Raw genomic sequence first — 26,458 nt, 5'->3', positions numbered from 1 at the left:
TTAGACCGTGATACAGACCAAAATAAAGCAAAAAATGGCAATATGAATTGTTAGGGCTTTTGAAGTTCCTGATGATGGAAGTCACTGAAAAGGTGACTATAGGAAATGAAGAAGATTTAATCAGTCCGAATGCCACAGTTAGAATCTGAAGCTTCGGTTGATTGGTACAGGTTCTTCTGGATACTGGGTCCCTCCTCTTCCTCTGCAGCTCCTGGCCAATTTCAGGGAATGCTGGAAGGGCTGTGGGAGAGGCAAATGCGGAGCAGACCCAGTTCTGCCTTCCAGTAGCTTATGTGGAAGGCTGACAGGGCTCACTCAGATCATGGTGATCGAAGTTACAAAATTATTTCTAAAGCACCGCAAGGGATCAGGGAAACAGAACGGTTTCAGTAGATGTTCTGTTTATCACCAAGAATGAAAACGAGCCAGCAAGAATTTGATCTTACAGAATTCGAACATCACTTCATCAGAGGGATAGGGGGTCACAGTTCCTTTTTGAATTTTTGTTTCTTTTATTATCCCTATGAAGCCAGAACCCAAAGCAAACGAGGGAAAAGACAAGTTCCCGCAGACTAGCTTGTGGGACAACAGTCGCGCGTAATCCTTGGTTTCGCTGTCCGCAGATTCAGTTACCCTTGGTCAACCGCAGTCGCAGGCGGGAACCAGATGATCCTCCTTCTGTGGAATCTGCGGAAGGTCAATATAGCCTAGCGATAGGGATACGCCACACCCTGCGGCGCTCCCGTCGCCTCATCACGTAGGCGTTTTCTCATCTCGTGGCATCCTAAGAAGGGTGAGTCCAGTACAGTAAGATATTTTGAGAGACAGAGAGAGAGGGAGAGAGACCACACTCCCAAATTTCTATTACGGTATATTGTTGTAATTGTTTTATTTTCTTACTCGTTTCTGTTGCTCATCTCTCACTGCGCCTGATTTAGAAATTAAATCTTATCATGGGTGTTTCTGCATAGGAGAAAAGATGGTATAAGGTGCAGAACTATTTGCTGTTTCAGGTGTCCACTGCTTTGGGGTCTTGGAATGTATTTCTCCTGGATAAGGGGGGACTACCGTACCTCCATAATTTGGAGCAGGCGAATAAAGAGGGGGCTGGTGTTTCCTTACTTTGGGGCAGTTTCCCTCCACGGGTAACAGGCTCCATGTGTACACTGGCAGCTAGAGTCTGCCGTTTGGAAACACAGGACCCTTGTCTGGCATCTTATTCCTGACATCCTTGCCTGTCAGTCAGCCTTCAGCCACCTGGGTTCTTTCCATTGTGTTTTTGTTCCTTGTAATAAAGTGGATTTTCTTTCTTTGCGAATGAGCATAAAGATACCCAGAAAATAAACCAGGTGCCCATTTGCCAGGCTCCAGCAAGCACGCATGCAGATGAGGCGTCTCGGCCTCTCCTGTAGGTTTCCCAAGAGGAAAATGCTGCTGCTGACATGAATAGCAGAGGCCAGACAATGATTCTTAGGGAAGATAAACAGGCTTGCGATTCCCTCCTGACGGCTCCGCTCCTCTCCTCAATGACCGATCCTGGAGCAAAAGGTCATGGGGATAATTCTGCACCTGCAGCCTGGGAAGGCCAGGCTCAGGCCTTGCAAAGAGCTCTCCCATTATTGATGCTAATTATTATTGAGCCAAATGCACCCTTTTATTAAGGGGCAGGTGGGAGGCTCTGTCACTGTCAGGGCAATTCCACCAAGAGCAAGTATAGAATTCCTTGCACAGATGTACATATACCCAAGAAGCCCCAAGTGTTGCATATAGGCTGTTCCTAGAGAATACATCATTAGAGATTTCTGCAGTTCTATAACGAGATGGTCAGGACTCAGGTGAATGACAAATGCTGCCCAGTACCCCAACGCCAGATTATGGAGAGAAGAAGCATGATTTATTCATTAGGGCTTGAACTCAACTGCTGGGCCTCTGGGCAGCTTGTGAGATTTCGCACCCTGCCATCTGCACTCTGAGACGGCTTAACAACAACTTTGGAGACCTCGGAACCCTCTGGGGATTTGCTTCCATGGACATCCATCTGCTTTCTGCTGACTTTAATGGGAGGACAGGCCCAGTGAGGAGAATGAAGAACAGAGGAAATGAAAGGAAACTCACCCAGCTGTAGGTAAAGCAGGGCTAGATTTAGCCAAATGCCAGAGTGGATGTGGGGACTTTCCCTTGACATTAACTGGCCCCTGTTTCAGAGAAGAATTTTAAAGAATGTTATATTTTCTTGCTTCTTCCATAGTTTCTACTTTTTTCCTCCTTGGATTATAACTTAATAGTTTTTAAAGGTTGCTCTTACATGCCAAAATGGCATTGGGAAACTGTATAAAGTGATACGTTGTGCTCAGATTTATAATTTTATTCCCAGTTCTAAGTGTCTTATTTGTAAAAACACAGCCATACCCCTTAAGCCAGCCATTGATTGGAGGAAAAAGAATCTATATATTCACTCATTCATCAAAGAATTATTGCAGGGCATTTACTCTGGGCATTTACTCTGGATTCTGACACAACGATGAGGAAGGCCTTATCCTTCTCATTATTTATCTTTCTTCAGACGTTATGCTTTTCATCTCTGGAGGTTCTCTTTTTATATACCTTCCATGTCTCATTTGATACGTGCATGCTTTCTTCTACTTTTTTTTTTGAATACATGGATATGGTTGTAATAACTGTTTTTATGTCCTTGTCTACTAATTTTATCATCTGTGTAATTTCTGAGTCTGTTTCCATTAATAAGTATTTCTCCTCCTTATAGGCTTGTTTCTTTACATGTCTGATAATTTTTTATTTGATGCACATATTATGAGTTTATCTTTTTGAGTAAGGAATTTTGTTAAATATTGTTGAGCCTCTTTGGGGATGCAGTGAAGTTACTTGGAAGCATTTTGAACGATTCAAGGCTAGAGTTTTTGTTATTGTTGTTAGATGGGACAATAATGCCATTTGAGCTCAGGCTAATTTTTCTCCACTATGGAGGCAGTACCCTTCTGAGTACCCTACTTAATGCCCTATGTACTGTGGAAATCCTTCACTCTGGTTGATTCCTGGTCTTGTGTGATCTCCAAAAACTGTTCCAACTGTTTTGGTGGTTCTTTCCCCAGCCTGGAGTGATTTCCTCACAGGCATGTGTTGACCAGTTCTTAGTTGAAGATTTGAAGAGAACTTTCTGTAGGTGTCCAGAGTGGTCTCTCCATTATGGTACTCTGCCCTGGGGATTCTAGCTATCTTGGTCTATCTGTATCCTCAACCCTCTCCTCTCAGTTTTGAACCTGCTTCTCAGTTACCCGGGGTGCCTGTTCAAATGGAGATTCTAAAGCCACCCATGTGAACTGGATTGTGATTTCTGGAGTTGAGGCCCAGAATTCTTCAGCTTCATAAGCTCTCACGGTGCCTATTTAATAATATTGACTTCTGAGGACCACCGTCCTGATAAAACCTTTCTCAAGATTTATCCTGAAGGTCAAATCCAACAGCCTTCTCTGAGTCTTCAGTCTCCTTGACTTTGCCTGAGATTCAGCCATGCTCATGCTCCTCTCTTGGATATCTTCAGCATTATAATGTATTAAAACAGGCATTTCCCAGTTATCCCAGCATAACAATAACCCACATATTGAGCCAGGGAGAAGAGCTTGGCCTATGATTGAAGGACCCAAGGCCTAGACTGGATAGTGCCACTGACTTGCTCCATTACGCTGTATCTAGATTTTTGTGTCCCATCTGCAAAATTGAAAATAATAATTAAATCTACTTCATCAGGTGGCTGTAATGATCAAATTAAAATGGGCAAAATGCATATACTTAGTCCAAGGATTTGTCAACTTTTCTTACATGTGTCATCTCTTTGTCCTTTCCTTCTACCTTCCAGGAGTATCCCTCAGGGACATAGTCCAGCTTATATATTTTATCTTCTGCTGTGTCCAGTACACCGCTCAGCTCATTTATTGAATTTTTATTTTTCTAAGATCTCTAATTGTTTCTTTTTCATAGAATCCTGTTTTTTGTCTTATGGATGTGTTATCCATTAAAACATTCTGAGGATGTTTTATTATCCCTATCCCTATCCCTATCCCTATCCCTACTAATTATACTTACACATACAGAAGACACAAGAGCTGTCTTCTGTTTGTTCTTTCAACTTGGTTGTGTTGGGTGTTCTTTTATTTGGTGAATATGGTGCCTCCTTTGGTGTGGTGTTGGTTTCTTTCAAATCTTTAGTGAATCTTGATTGTTCATATTTGCACGTGATAATCAATATTTAATTGTTTGTGAATATATGATCTGATTAGCATAGGCTTCTGTAGAAATGTATGGAAGGATGAGTGGTCCTGCCAGATCACAAAGATTCTTTCAGAGTGTAGGAGCTCTCTATTCATTCCGTGGTCTTTAATTAGTTGGGGAACAGCTCTACTTATCTAGGCCCAATATTTATTCTGGGAATCTTTTATACCAAAAATATACACTCCAGAAAGTCCTGTATTTTAGAGAGTCCTTTAGCATGGGAAGCTGAAGTCTATTGCTCTCCTTGTTTATTTCTTTTTCTGGCTTCCTAGTTGAGGATGACGTTTCCTCAGACTTTGCTCTGTTTTTCTCTACACTCCCATCACAGTGCTAAGAATCCTATCCTGGAAGATAACTCACTTTTTAAGAACCCATATTTTCTTTGGAGGTTTAGTTAAAGATAGGGTTTGTGGAAGAATCATAGTTACCATCTGTAGCTTACTATAAGTGGGCACAAAAGGGGTCAAATTGGGCTAGTTATTCAGATTATGGCACTTTGATTATTCTGATTATTTCCTAAGGCCCTCTTGTTTGTTGACTCTGAGGTTGTTTATATATGCAATTGCTTTTAACAGTAATTTTCTCATCTGTGTGCTTTGGGCTATTGTTTTCTCTGATTTTGTTTCCCTGACATTCTAACTCCATCTGCTTCCTATCTTTCAGGAATTCCTCAAAATTTCCCAGGAGCTGGTGGCATTCTTTCTGTTTGTCACTGTTGCTGTGGATTTTTACCTTTTAAAAACATTTAAAGATGTATGTGCTCAACCCCCATCTTGAAATAATCTTTACTGTACTACCTCTACTTTTAATAATCTAAGAAAAGCAGGTGATTAAGTATGTTCAAGTATTTAGTATTGATTTTAAATATGTTTCAGAGTGATTTAAGTATATTCTCAGATAATAGTTTTTTCTAGATGTGTCCCCAAATTTTGAATGTGTAGCTCATTTAGAACTTGTAACCATTTTTAGGTAGTTGCTTTATAGAAGATCTCATATCTGATCCCATAATTGGTTGATAAATTGAAAACTTTGTTGAAACAGGGAATTATTAAAATGATACATGAATATATTTTATTTCAATGTAAATATATACATATACATTATTGTGTCAATCTTTTGATTAAGGGTGATTTTCATTTTGAGTATAGATGCTATGTTTATAATTCCAATTTATCTGTCTTGTATAGGCCATGTCCATAAGGCATCATCTATGTTTTTTAGTTTTGGTTTCTCTACAATGGAGAGGAGCTTAAAGCCATCTGAGTGGTGGATTCCTCTGTATCTTTAATATTCCCACCACCTTGTCCCAGTCATTCATAGTGTCCTAATCCACACCTAGTTTGCAAGAATTATGTTAACAATTCTCCATATCAAAATCTTTCAAAATAGTTTTTATGGAAATAATTCTCCTTGTTCTCCCATTTCATTTGTTTATGCAACATTTAAATTACACAGTTGCAACAATAAGTACCATAGACGATAAACAGCTTTGGATCTGTTATGAGTAGCTTATCATCACTCATTCCACAAATAAAGTCTAAGCATTCCACTAGGCTCCAAGGATATAGAGATCCATTTGATGAATAAAAACAGGTTAAAAAAAAGAAATATACACAAAAAACTCAGAAACAGGCTAGTATATGCATATATGATAAAGAGACATCATAAATAATGGGGAAAGAGTTAATCTTCTAGTCGATTATGTTGGGATGATAATTATTCACTGTATGGAGAAAAAATCCTATATATAGTGATAGACTCCAGATGGTAAATACTTAAATATGAAAGGCAAAATTATAAAGCTAATTAAAGAAAATATAAGAGCTATCTTTGTGATGGGGTGGGGCAGAACTTCTTAAATAAAATGAATTCTAATCTATGGGGAAAATATTGATTATTATTATTTTAAATGTGTATTTATTTTGAGAGAGAGAGATAGAGACAGACAGAGAAAGAGAGAAGCCAGGGAGGAACAGAAAGAGAGGTAGAGAGAGAATCCCAAGAAGGCTCCACTCTTGTCAGTGCAGAAGCCTACACAGGGCTTGATCTCACGAATCAAATCATGAACAGAACTGTGAGATCCTGATCTGAGCTGAAATCAAGAGTTGGATGCTCAACCAACTGAGCTACCCAGATGCCCCTTGGTTATTTTTACATCAAAATTAAGCATTTTCTGTTCAGTAAGGGATTTATTTTATTTTTTTTTAATGTCTATTTATTTTGAGAGAGTTCAGTGGGGAGGGGCAGAGAGAGAGGAGAAAGAGAATCTCAAGCAGGCTCCATGCTGTCAGCACAGAGCCTGAAGTGAGACTTGATCCCACAAACGACGAGTTCGTGACCTGAGCCGAAATCAAGACTTGGACACCCAACTGATTGAGCCACCCAGGTGCCCCGTGTTTAGTGATGGACTTAGTGGGCACTATAATTAGTGGGCAGATATAAAATTGGGAAGATATGTTTCAAATGTCTAACCCTAGGAATGGATGTAGAATACACAGAAACACCTGAAAATAATTACCAACAAAAAGACAGCAATTCCAGTAGAAATATGGACGATGATGTAGAAAAAAGGAACCTCCAAAAGGCTAAAAATATAGAGTGATTCTCAAACACACTAGTAATTGGAGAAATGTAAATTAAAAACAAATATGATTTTACATTGCTAGTGAGACAAAATTTGGGAGGTAAGTAATGTCAAATGTTGGAGAAGCTGTGAGTATATTGATATTCTCATGCTCTACTAGTAAGAGGTTGACAGATTAAGCCATTTTGGAAAGAGTATGTTTGCACTACATTGTCAAATAAGTATGAGAGTTTTCTGTGACCTAGCAATTCAGCTCTTAGGAAATATTTATATTTATGCACGCACACATATATGTATGTATTTAACATATATGTATATAGATGTATGCATTATGCACACAGACATTATTAACATACACATACTAAAGAAATTCTTACAAGATCTAAAGGGGACTCGTAAATGAATGCTTGCTGCTCCATTATTGTGGTAATCAAGATTTGGAAACAAACAGTAAATGTCTTGGGAGAACAAATAGGTAAACTGTGGCAGCTGTATACCAGAGAACATTATGCACCAGTTGGAAACAATTGATTAAATGTGCACATAGCACCATGGATGAATTTAAAAAAATTAGTTAAGTAAACAAATCAAAACACAGAATAAGTTTAATCCCCAAATTAAAACATGTATTATAACAGGACCACTCATAAAAATGTTAAAAACATATGCACATAAACCAGGAAACAATTTACAAGAGTGTCTGTTGTCATATTACACAGATTGCCTATGTGATGGCAAAGAGGAATTGGAATATTATGTAGAGATTAAAGAATTAAATAAATGAGTAAATAAATAGGTAAAACTAAGTGGTGGGTGGTCTTACAAGGACCAAGTGTGACAATGTGCAATGAACTCGGAAGCAAGATTAATCCATCTCTCCTCACTTGAAGACCAAATTATTTAGAAGAAAAGAAACCTCCATAAAACATAAACCCAGTTCTCTTAGGGCTCATGGAATGAGTACGTACTCATATAGTAGAATACAGCAAGAACCATTACTGAAAGAATAAAGTTTGATAAAGGATAACTTGGGAGACTTTCTAGAAGGGTCGACATGTAAACTCAATTATGAAAGATGAATCTGAATTAGCCAGATGAAGTGGATAAAAAATAAAGAAAATGAGACAATGTTTTCAATAAGAAAGAATATTTATACATTTCAGTATGGTAACATTTATAGTTTATCATCCCCTAAATTGGTTTCGGAAAGATTTTATGTCCTGATCTTAGATACCTCTTTGGACATATTTGCTGAGAGTTTATCATGTGATAATAATGTTTGAAAATTTAAAATATTTATGGGAAATCCATATTTAGAAGTGTTTATAATCATATATCAGTTAGATATTGCATTTGGCTGTAAGAGAGACCTGAAAAACAATGTGTTAAGTAAGGTAGAGATTTATTCTTCTTTTACATAAAAGAAGTCTGGAGGCTTGCTGTCCAGGCCATCCAAGATCTGTGATGGCCAAATGTCACTGTGATGATTAATTTTGTGTGTCAGCTTGGGCCACGGAGTGGCCAGATATTTAATCAAAGTTTATTTTTCTGGGTGTGTCTGTGAGGGTGTCTGGATTAGATTAACATATGAATTGGTAGACTGAGTAAAGCAGATTGTCCTCCCTAATGTGGGTAGGCCGAATCCAAGCTATTGAAGTTTCAATAGAACCAAAAGGCTGAGTAACAGGGGCTCCTCCTGCCTGACTGCCTTCAAACTAGGACATTGTTTTTCGTTTTTTTTCCAGTCTTCAGACTCTAATTGAAACATCAACTTTCCTGAGTTTTCAGTTTGCTGCAGACTGCAGATCTTGGGACTTTATAATCATGTGAACCAATTCCTTATGATAAATCATATCTATATGCATATATATGTATATATACACATATATACATATATATGTGTGTGTGTGTGTGTGTGTGTGTGTGTGTGTGTGTATGTGCATATATGTCATTTAAATATTTAACAACAGAATATGGTGGTTCTAGTTCTCTGGAGAACCCTAGCTAATATAGTCACCACTCTTCCAGTGTCCTTCTCTTGTTCATCTCCGGCCTTTTGAATGCTGGCTCTTATCCTGGAGCTTCAGCCCTTATATTTGTGTTCTAGGCAACAAGACTATGAAAGGTGGAAAGGCTAACACCTAACCAAGTCACCCCACCTATACCTTCTGCTCTGCTCTATTGGCCACTCATGTGTCCATCTTTATCTGAAAAGGAAGCTGGGAAATGTAGTTTCTCAGCTTGGCGCACTGTCACACCCACACGCAACAGAAAGCAGGGTTCTGCTATTCAGTGAGACGCAGAGAAGGAATAGTAGATAGGTACTTAAGAGCTTCTGTCACAGCAGCCAATGCCCTTTGTGCATAGTAGACATTCCATAAATATTAATTGAATAAAAAATTATATTTTCATAAAATCATTCTTTTATCATAGAATTGTAGAGAAACATAATATTCATCTTTGAGTCTTACTCGTCTCTTCCAGTTTGACTAATTCTTGCAAAAATTACTCTAAAATATAAATTCTGAAAAAAATGCTGTTGAATAACTTTTATGTACCACAAAGTTTTCAGTTAAGTTAATGAATTATTATAGAAGAATCTTTAGCAAAAACAGATAAAATGTTATCAGGCAGATAAAAATGATATGAACATATAAGTTATTTCAGTGTAAATCAATCCTTCTAAGTTGTTCTAGCATATTTGAAAAAATACATACTTTTGAGAAGTTTAAACATCACCTATCAGGCTTATAATATTATTAATTTACTAAAAAAATTTTCCTTGTTGAAAGTAGAAGCTAAATTTCAGTCTAGACCCTGAACAATCTTACAACAGAAACAGATGAATGCTATCATGGAAATTTTAGCTAACAGATATATTTACTCCTAACCCTAAAACATAAAATATACATATTTCATGCATTTTAAATGTGTGTTTTCAGTATTTATTGGTGATTCATTATGTTGAAATATTTTATGCTTTTTTCTTTTTCTTTTTTTTTTTTTTAGTGCGGGACAGAATGGCAGAACTCGTGACTGGATCGCATAAATCTTAACATTCTATGCTCAGAGAAGAGGTAGGTCAATATAGTAATTCATTTGTCCTATTGCTGCATTAGAAGTCAGTTATACTTAAAATACACATACTGGCGCGCGCACACACACACACACACACACACACGCACATGCACATACACACACACTTCCTGGCATTAGGTTAAAAGCAGAAATGACCAGACTAAATAGCTTACTCATGGAAAAAGGAAAACTCACTTAACCACTGCAGAAATGACACTTTCTGATTTTGAAAAGGGATCACTGGTGGGCCACCTCAGCTCCTGCCCTGGGAGAGTTCTCAGTGTGAGTGACGCTGTGGCTGGTGCTGCAGGCTCTGGTAGAAGGGTCTCCAGGGCAATAGGATCCCATGGCAACGGGAGATAAAAATGACTCAGCCTTCTGCTGCCAAAGCCTTTTGCCAGGCTGTGAAGAGTGAGGATGTATGAACTATGATTAGTCCTTGGTATTAATAGCTGGGAAATGTGCTGCTCAACTGTAAATGCAATCTGTTTAACCTGAATATTCACTGGTCTGTATTCTTTGTCCCTATTAGCAAACCATTGCCACCCTTTACCAACCATCTCAGTGATAGTATGTGGATCTGTGATGTAAGATCTAGTCACTGAAATTATAGATTATTGCTAAAATCAAACAAAATGGCATGTCATATTCGGAAAGAAGTGATGTCATTACCTAAAAATTTCTTACTTTCTCAGATTAGGAAGGGACAACTTTCTGATTTAAGTATTGAACAACAGAAAACAGTTATTGGCTTTTGATAATACCAGAAAATTTGTTTTTCTACTTTGTAATGTATTCCACAATGGGAATAACATTTGACTGTAGTGTTTTGAAACTGCATTATTTTAATTCAATTTTTAGAATTTATTTGTAACACATCATATATTAATAATATTCCTTTTGTTGCTATTATTTTTTTGAAAATAATTGGTATTGTAAAAGCTACATTTAAGTGGCAATAATTGAAGAAAACTCACAGTTCCTATTCTATAATTCAGATCAGTATGATTACACTATTTTTGAGATTAGTTCTATACCAAATTTATGATAGAAGCTATGATTTGAGGTTATAAAATATATACAAAGTATTTTACATACTTTCTGATATTCCTTTCACAATTTGGTCTATAATTCTGGTAGTAAAAAAAGTAAAACCAAACTTCGTGACTGAATTTGGCTAAAGTTTGGAACAAAGATTCAAGAAATATTTCCCATTATTTTTCATGAGAAAATGATATATTTTCTCATGCAACTCTCATGGTGTTACCCTACAAAAGGGGGGTGGGAGGGGCATGGGTTATATGTAGTGCTACCTTTCACAGAGTCAAGTTCCACATAAATGTATACAAATGAATATTGAAGAGACCACATAGAGAAGTTGAAACATGTCTTTGTAGAATAATATTCCTGGGGTGAAGGGGTCTTCAATAGCTCATATGTGACTTGGCCATCTGAGCATTCCAAACCTAGGACTGACCTTCAAATATTTATCTTGTAGCCAGTTGCTCAAAACAGCTGTGTTAAAGAATCGCTACCCAACCTTACTTGAAAAGTGAATGATTCTGGAAATGTGTCATCCAATTAAGTCAGGTCTAATTAGGATAGTATCTCTATCCAATCTAGGGTGCCCAAGACCTATAGCACTGCCCTCTGGTGGCAAGCTTTGCTCATGCAGTCTCACAGGTGTGGTTGATTGCTCCTTTGTCAAGGTCAGTTGAGTTGAGCTGTTAGAATACCTTCTCCAAATTGATGTCCTGGTTCAACAGCTGTTCCTCTTAGGCAATGCATCTCAAAGTGTGGTCTCTAGACCAGCAGTATAGGAATCACCTGGATCTTGGTAAAAATGTGCATTTTGGGGGCCCAAAACTTTTGAATAGAAAATTCTAGAGATCGGGAGCAGAGATCTGGATTCGGTTTTAATAAGCCCTTCAGGTGATTTGAATGCCCACTGAAGTTTAAGAATCACTGTCGTCATTTTCTGGTTAGTTGTTAAAACTCTCCAGAAACACCCACACCTGTAATGGTGCTTCGTTGGAGCCCCAACTTCTTTCTCTTAGTCACAGCCTCACTTCTTAGCCTCCACAAACATCAGAATCCCATGTTGTTAATAGAAACTTTGAACAGTTGCAAGCAGTGAGGCACTGAGTATTTGTGGTTTATACATCACTGCTTTTGTGTGCATTTCCACAGTATCAATTCCTGAATGGTAAATTGCTGAAACAAAGAGTATGTATATATACATGTGTAGTGATATATTTTCTTATTTCTTGTATTCGTGATGCTCTGGCATCTGGGGCCTTGCTGATCCTGGAGAGACTGTCCCTTCTTGGGTTACTTCATTTTAAGAGATAGCATACAACTTGCCTGAAAACACACCTTTGATATGCAAATCAACCAAATCCAGAGTCCCTACATGAACTCTGTCTGGTTCTTATATTCCAGGATTCCAGTATATTCCAGTATTCCAGTATTCCTCTGCCTCAAATATCCTGTAGCCCAGAGCCTACTGAAAGTATTCAAACTCTCTAATCCTAGATCTGCTCAAGTTGTTTACCCTGCCTTGGCCATCCCTTATTACAAAAACCACAGTAAAGTCTCTTGCTCACACCTTACCCTCACTTCTGCCTCTTGACTGCCCCTGGGGCTTCCCTGTGAATCTGCCAGTGTCGCATTCCCGTTCCCCTTGGGAACTGTCATTAACAAATACCTTTTTTAAAAAAAATTAATATTTTTAATTTGAATGCAGTTAACACACAGTGTTATATTAGTCTCAAATGTACAACACAGTGATTCAACAAGTCTGTACACTGTGCTATGCTCACCACAAGTATAGTTGCCATCTGTCACCATACAACACTATTACAGCAACATTGACTGTATTCTCTATTCTGTGCCTTTTATTCTCATGACTTTTTCATTCTATAACTGGAAGTCTGTGTCTCCCTCTCCCTTTCACCCGTTTTGCCCATCTCCCCACACCCCTCCTCTCCAGCAAACATCAGTTTGTTTTCTATGCTTACAGGCCTGATTCTGCTTTTTGAACAAACTGTCTTTTCAATGATGATTGTTTTTTGATTCGTTAGCCTTACCATCTCTGAATAAAAACAAAATCCCCAGGTACATTTTCAAACAATATATGAAACACTGTGCGGTGGTATTACAGAGAGGTTAAGGTCATGAACTCTGGTGCCAGAGTATCTGGATTTAAATTCCAGCATCTCTACTTCATAGGTATGTGAACATTTTACTAAGTGAGTTATTTGACATCTCCATGGCTTGAGTTTCTTATCTGTAAAATGGAAGAATACACCAGTATCTACCTTACAGAGTCACTGTCAAGATTAAATGTAAATAAATGTAGAATACGTTTAAAAATACATAGCATATAATAAGTACTGGGTATCATTATTGTTGATAAACCTGCCTACTCAACTTCTAAAAGTTGAAACAATTTATTCTTCATTAAGAATATTCGTGTAAGTCTGTTTATCTACATTCTTTAGAGCACTGGATAGTTGAATAATATTAATTTATTGAAATTAAATTTTATTGAAATTGAATAATTTTTAAATCTTAACTCATCTAATAGATTTTTAAAAAATAATCCCTGTTGGCATTGTTCCACTACTCGAATGAGTGAACATTTTAGAATGTGTTGAACTTTTGATTTGCTTCTTCTGTGAATTATCTACTTGTTCTCTTCAAATTATTTGTATTATTTGACTAATGAATATTAGCCCAATATTTGAAATTGAAAATGTTTTTTGTGATTATGTCTTAATATTTTTGTGTCCTCATTCATCATAGAAACATTTTAAATTTGATATGGGTAACTGGTCATACTCCCCCTCTGTGGCTCTTGGGCTTTATTTATTTAAAGATTCTTTTGTGTTTTCTTCTAGTACTTGTATAGTAACATTCCTTCATTTACAATTCAATTCTTCTAAGCTACGTTTTGAGCATCTTAAGAGAGGGTTTCTTATATTCAGGCAAGCCAATGTCAACACAGTCATAAAAATTCCCTGAAATTTTCCTCATTTACTTCTTTCTGGTCTCACCCGACCTGTTTTTAGCACTCTCTCATATGTGAAATATGGAGCAGAAACTGTTACCACGGCAATATCTCAATAGAAAGTTCCTATGTAAGGAATAAACCTATCTTAACCATCAACACAGTAACTTTGTTTGGAAATTAAATTCTCTATGGTGACAGAGTCCAAATCTGTGTATATCCTGGTCCTCACCCACCTGACTAAATAGATAAAGTGCTTCTCAAGTTCTTTTCATGGGTCCCAATTTTGCTAATTTCCACAGACACATAGACAACCCTCTCACCAATGCACTCTAGTTTGTGTGATCCCTCCTTTTTTCTTTCACTGATGTTAACACTGTTGTCCTACTGAAAAGTCATTTCTAGACTCACTGGGGATTCTTTCTTTTTTTTTTAGTTAAAAAAATTTTTAATGTTTATTTTTGAGAGGGAGAGACAGAGAGAGACAGAGACAGAGAGTGAATGGGAGAGGGGCAGAGAGAGAGGGAGACACAGACTCTGAAGCAGGCTCCAGGTTCTGAGCTGTCAGCACAGAGCCCAATGTGGGGCTCAAACTCATGAACTGCGAGATCATGACCTGAGCCAAAGTCGGATGCTTAACTGACTGAGCCACCCAGGCACCCCAGATTCTTTCTGATCATTATCCAAGTTCCATTCTCTATTGCATATTTGTATTAATTTATTCATTAATTAAAAGTTATATTACTAATTAATTATAGAGGCCTATCTGCAGCAGGCACTTGGGATACATCAATGACACAAATCCCAATGACAGATATTCCTGTCCTCATGAAGTTATTTGTTTGTTTTATTTGTTTGGTTTTTTTTTTTTTTTTTTTGGTTTGTTTTTTGAGAGAGGGAGTGTGAGCAGGGGAGAGGGGCAGAGAGAGGGGAAGAGAGGGAAAGAATCTCAAGCAGGCTCCATGCTGAGCTTGGAGCCCTACGTGGGGCTCGATCCCATGACCCTGGGATCATGACCTGAGCCGAAATTAAGAGTCAGATGCTGAACTGGCTGAGCCACCCAGGAACCCCCTTTATGAAGTTTTAATCTCAGAACTTTTTATAGTGGCTGGAACACAGTGTGTATATGTGTGTATAGAATAGCAGAATGTGCATGTAGATAATTAGTTAGAAGTGTTAATTGATTTGAATGCAGCTATTTTCTTCTCTCAGCTATATGTGTGTGTGTGTGTGTGTGTATATGTATACACATACATATATTTTTTCAATTAAATTAATAGGCTTAATTTGTTAGAACAACTTTAGGTTTGCAGATAAATTGTGGAGGTAGTACAGAGTTTATACATCTTCACGTCCTCTCCCCTTGCCCTCTTCCCCTATTAACATCTTGCATTAGTGTGGTTCATTTGTTATACCTGATTAACCAAAACTGATATATTATCATTAAAGTCCATGGTTTATATTAGGGTTCACTCCATATGTTGTACATTCTATGAGTTTTGACAGATGTATGCTGTGATGTAGCTATGATTGCTGTATCATACAGAATGATTTCATTGCTCAAAAAATCTCTTCTGTTTCATCTGTTCATTTCTTGTCTTCCTCCCCATCCCTTAACCCTTAACCTCTGAAGACCACTGATCTTTTTACCAGTTCTGTGGTTTTGCCTTTTCCAGAATATTATAGAGTTGGAATCGGACAGTTTGTGTGTCTTTCACACTGAATTCTTCCACTTAGCAATATGCATTTAAGGTTTCTCCATCTCTTTTTGTGGCTTGATAGCTCATTTCTTCTTATCATTGAATCATATTCCGTTTTATGGATATGCCACAATTTCTGTTTTTAAAAATTTTTTTACATTTATTTATTTTTGAGAGACAGAGTGAGACAGAGCACAAGTGGGGGAGGGGTAGAGAGAGAAGGAGACATAGAATCCCAAGCAGGCTCCAGCCTCTGAGCAAGCATTCAGCACAGAGCTTGACGCGAGGCTCAAACCCACGAACTGTAAGATCATAACCTGAGTCGAAGTCGGGCACCCAACTGACTAGGCCACCCAGGCGCCCCAAATATGCCACAATTTCTTTATCCATTAACTTATTATTATTATTATTTTCATTAACTTATTGAGGGACACCTTAGTTTGTTCCAGTTTTGACAATTACAGTTGACATTAGAACAACACAAAGATTAGCAGATTCCCCACCACAGTTGAAAATCCACATATAATTTTTTACTTCCCAAAAAGTTAACTACTGATAGCTTACTGTGGACTGGAAACCTTACCAATAACATAAACAGTTAATTAACACATATTTTGTATATTATATGTATTATATACTTCATTCTTATGATAGAGTAAGCTATAGAAAAAATGTTATTAAGGAAATCATCAGGAAGAGAAAATACATTTATAGTACTGTACTGTAAAAAATCCATGTGTAAATGGACCCGTGCAGTTCAGACCCATGTTGTTCATGGGTCAGCTGTATAAGTAAAGATACTATAAACATTCCTATGCAGGTTTTATGTGTATATATATTAATTTTATCTCATTTGAGAAAATGAGTAGAGTTGTGCCATAAGACTGTATTTAACTTTGTGAGAAACTGCCAGACTGTCTTCCGAAAAGATTGTACCATTTTGTACTTCACCAGCAATGGATGAGGTTTCCTGTGGCTTCACAGCCTCATCAGCATTTGGTAGCGTCAGTTTTAGATTTTAGCCATTCTAATAGTTATGTAGTGGTTATCTCTTTGTTTTAAGTTTTCAATCCCCTAGTGATATAACATATTCTTTTAAAATGCAAAAAAAATTAATGGGGTGTCTGGGTGGCTCAGTCGGTTGAACATCTGACTTCGGCTCAGGGCATGATCTTGCCTTCGTGGGTTCGAGCCCTGCTCTGTGCTGACAGCTCAGAGCCTGGAGCTTGCTTCAGATTCTGTCTCACTCTCTCTCTCTCTGCCCCTTCCTCCCTCGTGCTCTGTCTCTCTGTCTCTCTCTCACAAAGAAACATTAAAAAAATTAAAATGCAAAAAATTTAAGAAGTATTAAGTTAGTATCAGTCGTTAACATGACATCATCAGTTAAGGAAACAAACATGGCCATTTCCTTTTTTCTCCACTCAAATTTATCTTCAGTGGATCCTAGTACTTATAAGATGATATATATATTATTTGATATGAATTGAAAGACTCTTTCTTATCTAATCCTAATTCTTTAGCCCAAGTTCCTACCCTTTCCTTTCTGTTTTTGCTAAAAGGCATAGATTACTCTTTTGCATTTTTAAAATATGGGCTATAGTATATCAAGACTCTGTCCCTTTACACAGATGAATCCTGCTAGAAATGCCCCCTTGCCTTCGGTTTCCTTCACTTGACAGTCTACCCTTTCTGCTATAGTTGTCTTCTCTCTTTGTTTGGTCCTTCCTTGATTCATACAAGTGGGCTAGCACTCTGCAGAATTCTGTATGGCCTTCTAGGTTAGTAACTACTGAATGTGTGCTAAATGTCCTCCTGACTGGGAAACAATGAGAGAAAATTATTCCTTATTGAAGATTCCTGAAAAGGGCTCTTTGCTGATCAAATGAGGTGTTGGGAGTAAGAAAGCAAAACAGAAAAGGTAGTATTAAATTTTTGTTTTAGAAAAGGCTTTAGGAAAGCAAAGATTAAATGTGTGGCTGGAGGAGGTTGGAGCCAAATGGGCCAAATTACTAGTGTACGTGTACATTTGAGGTTAAAAGGTGGCAGGAAAGTTGGGTGCCAAGAGGTAAATACCCAGCCCCTGGCAATAAATAGAAACTTGGCAGAAAGAACAACCTGTTTAAAGATGATTTTAGCACATGGGTAATTTATTAAGATTTTAATTTGTGTATTTAGTTCCACTCAGGTAGATGGAACTTTTGATTGTTTTTAAAGGGCTAATTGGTAGTGGAGGAATTGGTGGCAAACTCCCACCCTGCTTGTCCATGTGGAACTGTGGCAGTAGTTTGAGAGAGATCAAGATCTCAGAGAAGATGGTTACATGTGGGGCCTGTGGAGGGCTCCCAGGTTTGGCAAAGATTTCTGTATCTCTAGCATGTGATATCTTCTATCACAGAAGCATCAAAGCCACCAGACCTAAAGCAACTCTGTGTCTTGGGACATGGAGTCTATTGTATCAGCGGTAGCTAGTGTAGACCTTTAACTATTAACTGACGGAACCTCCCTGATCTTTGGTGATATACAAGATTCTGGGCCATGGCATAATCTGGGATGTGTGAGTGTGAGGGGGCAATGACCTATAACCACTGAAGTAGAATTTCCCATCATTTCAGCAGAATGGAGTGTCAGAGTCAGATTTGGGCTAGCTTGGGGAAAATAAGAGAATGTAAGACAAAATTGCCATTATTTGCTTATAATATATTTGTCTACAAAGAGTATATGAAATAGTAGAGAAGAAAATTATGAGAATTGATGAGTATTCATCAAGGTTTCTGATAAATATTTCAATAAATTGTGTTCCTATATACTAGCAAGTATTTTTCAATATTGCAAACATATAAAGGTATCTAGAAATGGTGTAACAAAATATATGTAAAACTTCATGAAGAAAGGGATGAAATTTTATGGAAATATATTAAATATGACATAAATGTAGGGAATAACCACGGCATGAATAGGAAGACTAAATATTGCCAATGCGTACATACACTTCCGATAATTATATACACACACACACACACACACACACACACGCACACGCACATATACATAATGCTACTTTGGTTGAAATCTCAAGTGTTTTGTGAAAATTTAAAAGTTTACCTTGAATTAAAATAATTTTGTGGAAGAACAAGATGGTGAGGGCACTCTCCATCAGATACCAAGATATTAGTCATTAGGTCAAACTTTAAAATATAGCTATAGGAATTAATAGACATGCTGTTAAGTATAAGAATAGACATAAAGATGAATGGATAATAGACAAGCAAGAAATGGAAGAGATCATGAACTTATGGAAACTTGGTCTACATAGGAAACATTTTTAAAAATGGCGGGTTGGGGGGGGAGGTATACTGCTTATACAAAACTGCTGTGGGGAAAATTGATTATATGGGAAAAAATGTTTCCTCTTTCAGACCATGCACAAAAATATGTTAAAGAGAGATAAAATACCTAAATGTGAAAAAGAAAAATTTTAAAGCATTTAGGAGAAAATATAGGAGGTTATCTTTATGACAGTGAGCTACGGGAAAATCTCAAACAAGATACAGAAAGTAGAAATCATAAAGAAAAAGAATGATAAAATTTACTATGCTGAATCTTTAAAGTTTTATAGTACAAACTTTATAGACAAAGTAAAAAATGATCAGCCACAGTAGCGTATACTTGCCATACTCATAATCATTAAATAATTATTTCCAAATACATCAAGAACCTCTACAAATAATACAGAGAGACACAATGGAAAAGTGCAAAATGTATATACATAGGCCATTGACAGAAAAGAAAACCTCAAATTACACAAAGATGTTCAGCCTCATGAATCACCATGAAAATGCAAATTAAAAATAAGGAAATATAATCTCACAATATTAGAGTTCCAAAAACTAAAAAGTCTAGCAGTGCCAAGTGTCAGTGAAAATAGGAGTGATGGGGATTCTTAGGTGGGTGGTGGAAATGTGAAATGCTATACCTGCTTCAGAGACCATGTCACAATTTTAGAACCCAGTTCCTATGACAAGGAATTTCACTCACATATGAGCAAATTGTTCATCATAAGCATTGCATGCAATAGCAAAATTCTGGAAACAACATCAATCAATAGGGAAGTGTATGTATTTGGAGGTCCCAGGACCACTCTCAGGTTTAATGATTTACAAGATGGACTCACAGAACGTGGCAAAATGATTATACTCATGGATATGGCTTATTACAGTGAAAGAATGCAGATTAAAATCAGCAACTGAAAAAGTCACATGGAGCAGAATCAAGGAGACTCCAGGCATGAGCTTTCAGTTGTCCTTTCCTAGAAGAATACATATACAGCACATTGTCACACAATGTGTGGCAACACAGCACAATACATGAAGTACTGTAAAGTGGGGAAGCTCACCTGAGTCTTGCTGTCCAAGATTTTTTTGGGGGCTGGCTACCCAAATTATGCTGACTGCCTGTATGGCTGATTGTAGCTTACCTTATTCTCGAAGACCCTCCAGAGGTCTGTGTCCTCCACCATAAATCACATTGTTAGCATGGACTGTCTGGTAGAACCTTGGGTAAACAAGGACACTATTATCAGGCTGGATGCTCCATGGGCTTAGAGTTTACATCCCGGGAGCTGGGCACAAACAAAATCTTTCTTTGCAATGTACAGGGTGTGGACAACTCAGACTTGGTGAGTTAGTCCTTTACTGTATAGTATATAATTAAATTGTGTTATATTCATACAAAGAATGAACTACAAGTATCAGTATGAATAAATATTAAAAACCTGTTGTTGAAACAAAAAGCAAGCAGGAGGTGAATAAGTACGGTTCAAATCCACTTATTAAAATTAAAAACCATGTAAAATATTTCCTGATGCTGTGCAAGGATACATGAAATGTAGCTATAATATTAAAATGCTCATGGGAATAGTAAACACCAAGTACAGGGTAGTTTTTAACCCTGGGGCAGAAGCTGGGGAAATCTTGTAGCAAGTATATGTCAGGGACATCAATTAAACCTGAACTGTTTTATTTCTCAGGCTGGGTGGTGGGCACATGGGTGTTTGTTTAATTGTTATCTAAGGATTGGATATGACTAGACAATTTCAAATTTTAGGAAAATCAGATTGTAAAATTTTCAGATAACTGTTGTGGTTCACTAAATATATACCTAATATAGTTATTTGCTACACAATTAATTTGTTATGGTGTTCTGATGAGTTAGATCTATTTTGAGGTTTCATCATAGCGCAGAGTTCAGCTTCCAGAGAGACAGAAGTAGGGCAAGACAGAAGGTGCCCAGTTTAATCTAGTCATCTCCTTACATGCATCTTCATTGTATGAACTTCTCCAAGATAGAAACTAGCTTCATGTCTTTTCTCCTGGCCCATTATAAGTACCCAATAGATGGATATTGAGTGGATAAATGCACTAATGAAAAATTAAGAAGTGAGTTTCTCTGAGGATAACCACTCCACATAGAATCCAAAGGGAAGAGCCCTTAGGAAAGAAATTGGTGACATGCTGATTTTGGGTGGTATTCTCCGAGTCTCCATGTTGCATATGGAGGCGACCTGAGGATCCTGGAACAGGGCCTGTTCCAGACTGTAGAAATATGTGCTAGAATGGAGGTGAGGACAGAGGCTCTTAGACAAATTTCATCAACTTCACAAGTATTATAGAGCTAGTCCTGGCTTATGCTGGAAATGAAAGGGCTAATAAATAAGACACATTTTCATCGGTGCTGCCAAATCCAGAAATTAAAGGAGCATTATACGGTGATAATTGTCCTCGGATTAAATTTAAAATCCACTTAGAACCCTCAAGCCTGAAACCCTCAGTGAATTGTAATTGGCTGAGAGCCTAATTGGCAGATGCACATGGAGAGGGAAACTTCCAGTTTGTGGTGGAGCCTTGGGGAATGCCTTTCTAGTTTGAGGTTCTGGAAAAGTGATCATTTCTACTAATACCTGAGTAGGGGACAATGAGGTGCAATTTTGGGGTTACTGAGAAAGTGGAGTTATATACCACCCATCAATCACGGAAAAAATCAGACATTGCCCTGAAAGCCAAAGTCAGAGAGAATGCATTCCTGCCAGTCACACAGGTACAGTGTAAATAAGTCACGGGCTGTTCTACCAGTCAAGAGTGGTACTCTTTTATCTCTTGACGGATGGTATTCTATAGATTTCACTAATTTGGCACTAATAAAAAATGATGGGTTAAAATCATATACATAGTGGCATCTAGAATACCTAAATTCCATTTCTCGAGCAGTAGTGTGTGTGTGTGTGTGTGTGTGTGTGTGTGTGTGTGTACATGATCTCAATTTTAACTTCCCTGTGAATGAGACTATAATTCTATGGCTGCAGAAAAAGTCTGGTAAATTTTCTACGTCATGGTTGTCTTAGCATCATGACTGGAGAGAATTTAAGATGCTGCTTGGTAATGATGATGCAGACTAAGACATATTGAACACTATCTATGTGCCAGGTGTCCTGTTAATCACTTTATCTGTACTGTGTGATTTGCTACCCACAACTGCTTTATGAGGAAACAGAAAAGTTAAGTAATGCAGGTTGTAGAGTTTGAACCCATGTCTGCCTGACTGTAAAGTTCCAGCTGCTCTTAATCATGATGCCATGATGGCATGTTTCTCTTCTTAGACAACTTTGCCATGAACATACAGGGCAGTTTAGTGTGTTAAACACACCTATCACAAAAATAAGAGCATTCACATTGGCCTATCTACCTCACAAAAATTCTATGGAAATGAAATACATTGGGACATATTTTTGTTTTTTCAGGAAATGCAAAAAAAAAAAAAACTATGGGAGAAATGTGACTATTCTCATTAGTCTCCCCATTGAGCCTCCACCCCCACGCCCGGCTGGATCCTGAACTGAGCTCACAAGTGCTGGAATAGCAACCATCTTTTGCAGTATTCTTTTCCAAAGTACATAATATAAATAGCTAATGGTAGAAATTTAGTAGAATTTTGTATTATAATGAAAAAGGAGATTATAATGAAAAGGCGATAGTACTGCCTATAAGAATTACCATTAATTTATTATTTACAAGGGCCTACCTCTTTGCCAAGTATATTTCATAGATCTCACATTTAATCCTCGCTATAACACTACAGGGTGATATTATTGTTTTAATTTTGCCCCTGGTTATACTGAGGCTCAGAGAGGAAAAGTGACTTACCCTAGATCATATCCCAGTGGTATGATTCAAGAAGACAGGCTTCTATCCCTGTGCAATCTAGGCTCTGCCTAATCAGGATGATCAAACCAAGAAACACTCCTGATAGGAATGGAATTTGGCTTTTAGGACAGAAGATGAGGAGGGCTGGAGACTCCTAATGGAAAGATATAAATGTCATCCTTCAGAAAGTTCTGTATTTAAAAGAAAAAAAAACAAATGCATCATTGGTTATATGTTAAATTATTCTCCTCATAATCTACGTTAATAAGCACCACAGTTTCTTTAGAAACTAGGGAGGCCAGCTTTGAGTACTATCCTCATCACAAGAAAGTCCAGTGAAGCTGTTCCTGGTAGAAAAACATGCTGTGGAAACTGAGCTCTTGAGTTACTGGGTAAATGACCATGGGAGACCCTGGGCTTAATTAACTAAGCAAGAAAGAAAGCGAATATCTTATAAAGGATACTGCCTTCCCTTAATAATTGATCTGTTCAATAGACCCTCAATGTTTTTTTATTCTCTTTCATTCTTAAGTCTGCCTTGCTGTTATGACCTGTTCATAATGATACGGGTGTGACAGAAATGATGGTGTTAAAGAAAGCAAAACTCCTTTTTGGTCATTATTATAGTTTCTACATTTTTTTTGACTCACTCAACAACTATTTATTAAGCCCCTACTGTATGCCAGACTGTTCTCTGGGAATTAGGAGTATAGACATGAACAAGACAAAATTCCTGCCTACATGGAGCATGTGTCGAATGGGAAAGATAGAAAAAACAAATCAAAGATACAGCTCCAGGAGGTGGTGAGTGCTATGTAGGAAGTAAAACATATCTCTGTGAAGGATGAATCAGAGTACGCTGAATGATGTGTGGGATCAGACCATGTAGTAAGCTTGGTAAAGGTGTTCCAGGCAGAAGCACAGTCCCGGTATAATGCAAGGCAGGAATGAACTTGAGTTTGCTGTAGAACAGGATCATGGTACTTATCACATTATATTATTATTGTTTACTTACATGGCTGGCTGCCTAGTAGAATGTTAGGGCATGCTTCTTGTTCATTTTTTATTCTTACTTGCTAGCACAGAGTTTGGGATATGCTTGGCATCCAATATGTATTAATAAACAAATGAATGCACTGGGACTCTTTTTCTAGAAGCTGTTGATGTGTAGTTTTGTTAACTATATATAAAGGTGAAATGAATAATCTTCTTACACAGCAATCAGTGTGTTTACCAAGATAAACTACATCCTCAACATTGTTTGGTCTTTTTTTGTTCAACATGTTAAAGTTATTACAAATGTGCCCATGCTCCCTAAGACAACATTCTGATAATAATTTTGTTATATATTTTAATTTATTAGATAAACTTAAGGTATTAAATACAATTCACTTAGAGGTATTATTAAATACTATACTAGGATCATTTAGGTTTTCTAAAAAAAAAAACTTTTCCGGAAAAAACACAAATATTTTTCTGGAATTTAGATCCTAGGATCAGTTTGAAAAAAATATCCCTGTGAAAATGAATCTTTATAACTCATCAAGTTGTTATTGTGATATTTTAAAATTAAATTTTAGAGTATTTTTGATGTTAAGTATCACTAAAATTAGTGATCAATAACAAATATGGATGTACTGAAAGTGTGTGTTTTTAAATTTCAGTGCTCAGTTTTGATAGCAGTAATGCATTTGGAACCACCAGTACACCCTAGTACGAAAATAAATTAAATTTAGAGGGTCTGAAAACTTACAGTGTTTTTCAGTGTACTGTTTGGGATTTTGAAAGTAGTTGGGTCTGGACTGACTACTTTGTGTGCTGATAGTTTCTACATGGAAACACAAATATCAAGAGCTCCAGAGTATCATGGACAACACTGCTATTACATCAGTAAAAAACAAACATGAAAATTCTAACAGAATTGGGAAGATATCCATGAGATGTAAATTTATTGGTTAGTGACAGACTAAAGTGTTTGTTTCCTTCTGCCACTGCCTTTGTGATACAGGCAACCTTGCCAAATACCCAGAAATATATATAAGTCCTGAGGTTTTGTTTTTAAGTCAATTTAATTATTTCCTTCTGTTTTCTAAATTGGCTTTGGAGATTGCATACTGGAGTCTTTCCTCCTATATTTCACCAAGTCTGACAGCATGGACATCTGCCACCATCCCTCCCATGGGGAACACTTTCTTCTAGAGCAAGGACCCATAAGATGAGTCTGCTTCAGATTCCCCTCCTCTCCTCTTTTCACTCTCTTAGCAGAGACTGACAACAAGGAGAGGACCGACCACAGGGGTGAGATTTACCATCCCTCCCATGGGGAACACTTTCTTCTAGAGCAAAAACCCAAAAGATGAGGCTACTTCAGATTTTCTTCCTTGTCTCCTTCCACTCTCCTAGCAGAGGCTGACAACAAGGAGAGGGCCAATCACAGGGATAACATTTCTACTCAAAACAGATTCAAATCTTAAAGGAGAGAGCCTCATTCACACCATTAATTCTATTTTTTTCCTGTTTTCTTTCTTAAGCTTTCCATTTCCCTTCTAAAAAATATGAATAGATAGCAGTAAGACTGGATTTCAGTGAAAAGCTGTTACTGTAGAATGCTAGCCAGATGCCCAAGTCTCAAATTGTTTTTAGAAACCCTCTTGAGAGATCTCACAGTAACAATCTCCTTAGGGAGCATCTTCAATTAGAGGTGAGTTCTGTTACTGTGCTTAAGTCCTGCATTGTTTCCACATGCATCTACATGCAGAACTTTATGCTCCTAAATTCCTCTGAGCCTCGGACTCTATTTTTTTTATCTATTCTACAATACAGTATGTGAAAAACTCATTATTTTTTACAGGCCTCCACTGCTAGTAATTATTTCAGTGGTTTTATGGCTAAAGATGCAAAACACAATTCTCTTTATAGATAAAAATTACGTTTTCGTATTCCCAAATATCTGGAGGGATTGATTTGTATTATTTGGCTTTTGGTATGCAATTGTGTTCTAACTGCTCAGGATTCATGAAAACAAACAAAACGTTGTCTTCGCTGACAGTAATTTGAAAGGAAATTTTCCTGTTTGTGTGAAATTTTTGCAGAACCAAATAAGCTAGTAAGCAGAAAGTCATAAAATAAGTCTAATAAACCCTCATATGGATGCAAAGTTAACATTGGTCACTTGGCAATTGGATACAAATTCAACTCGCAAAACGGCATTTTGGCTGCAATCAATGCTTATGAAAACCACACACAGTTCGAGCAAACCAGGCTGGATTTGGCAGCACTGGGAGTCAGCTGTGATATCTGAGCATAATAAATGCATTGGTTTGAATTCTCCTGTTCTGTTGTATGTGAGGTTTGTCTGGGGCTCATTCAGATTCAAGATGCACTTTAAGATAGAATTAGGAGGGGTAACTGAAGAAAGAAGAAACTCTGCCATTTGCAATCCTCTTATTGGGAGTATGGGCCTACTAGGTGATTGCTGCACTGGATGTAGATAATTTTCAGAAATGAAGGTAACATTGCTTGCCTCAGTTTAGATTTCATCCACAGAAACTACTACATTCTTACCAGACTCAGAGTCAGTACTGGCTGAAATCTTAGTCCT

At 37.4% G+C, this 26,458-nt stretch overlaps 1 long non-coding RNA gene across 2 annotated transcripts in view; it reads left to right on the top strand.

The window, feature by feature from the left end:
- Window positions 1–258: 258 nt before the first annotated feature.
- The window catches only part of LOC122238716, a 293,519-nt gene continuing 267,319 nt past the window's right edge, over window positions 259–26,458 (top strand). For both annotated transcript variants that reach the window (XR_006217825.1, XR_006217824.1), the window contains exons 1-2: window positions 259–793; window positions 9,881–9,948. This is a non-coding gene — a long non-coding RNA (uncharacterized LOC122238716). The remainder of the gene's footprint in view (window positions 794–9,880; window positions 9,949–26,458) is intronic.

The sequence above is a fragment of the Panthera tigris genome, chromosome B2 (assembly GCF_018350195.1).
Source record: "Panthera tigris isolate Pti1 chromosome B2, P.tigris_Pti1_mat1.1, whole genome shotgun sequence".
NCBI classification, from domain to species: Eukaryota; Metazoa; Chordata; class Mammalia; order Carnivora; family Felidae; genus Panthera; species Panthera tigris.
This window is presented reverse-complemented; position numbering and strand designations above follow the sequence as displayed.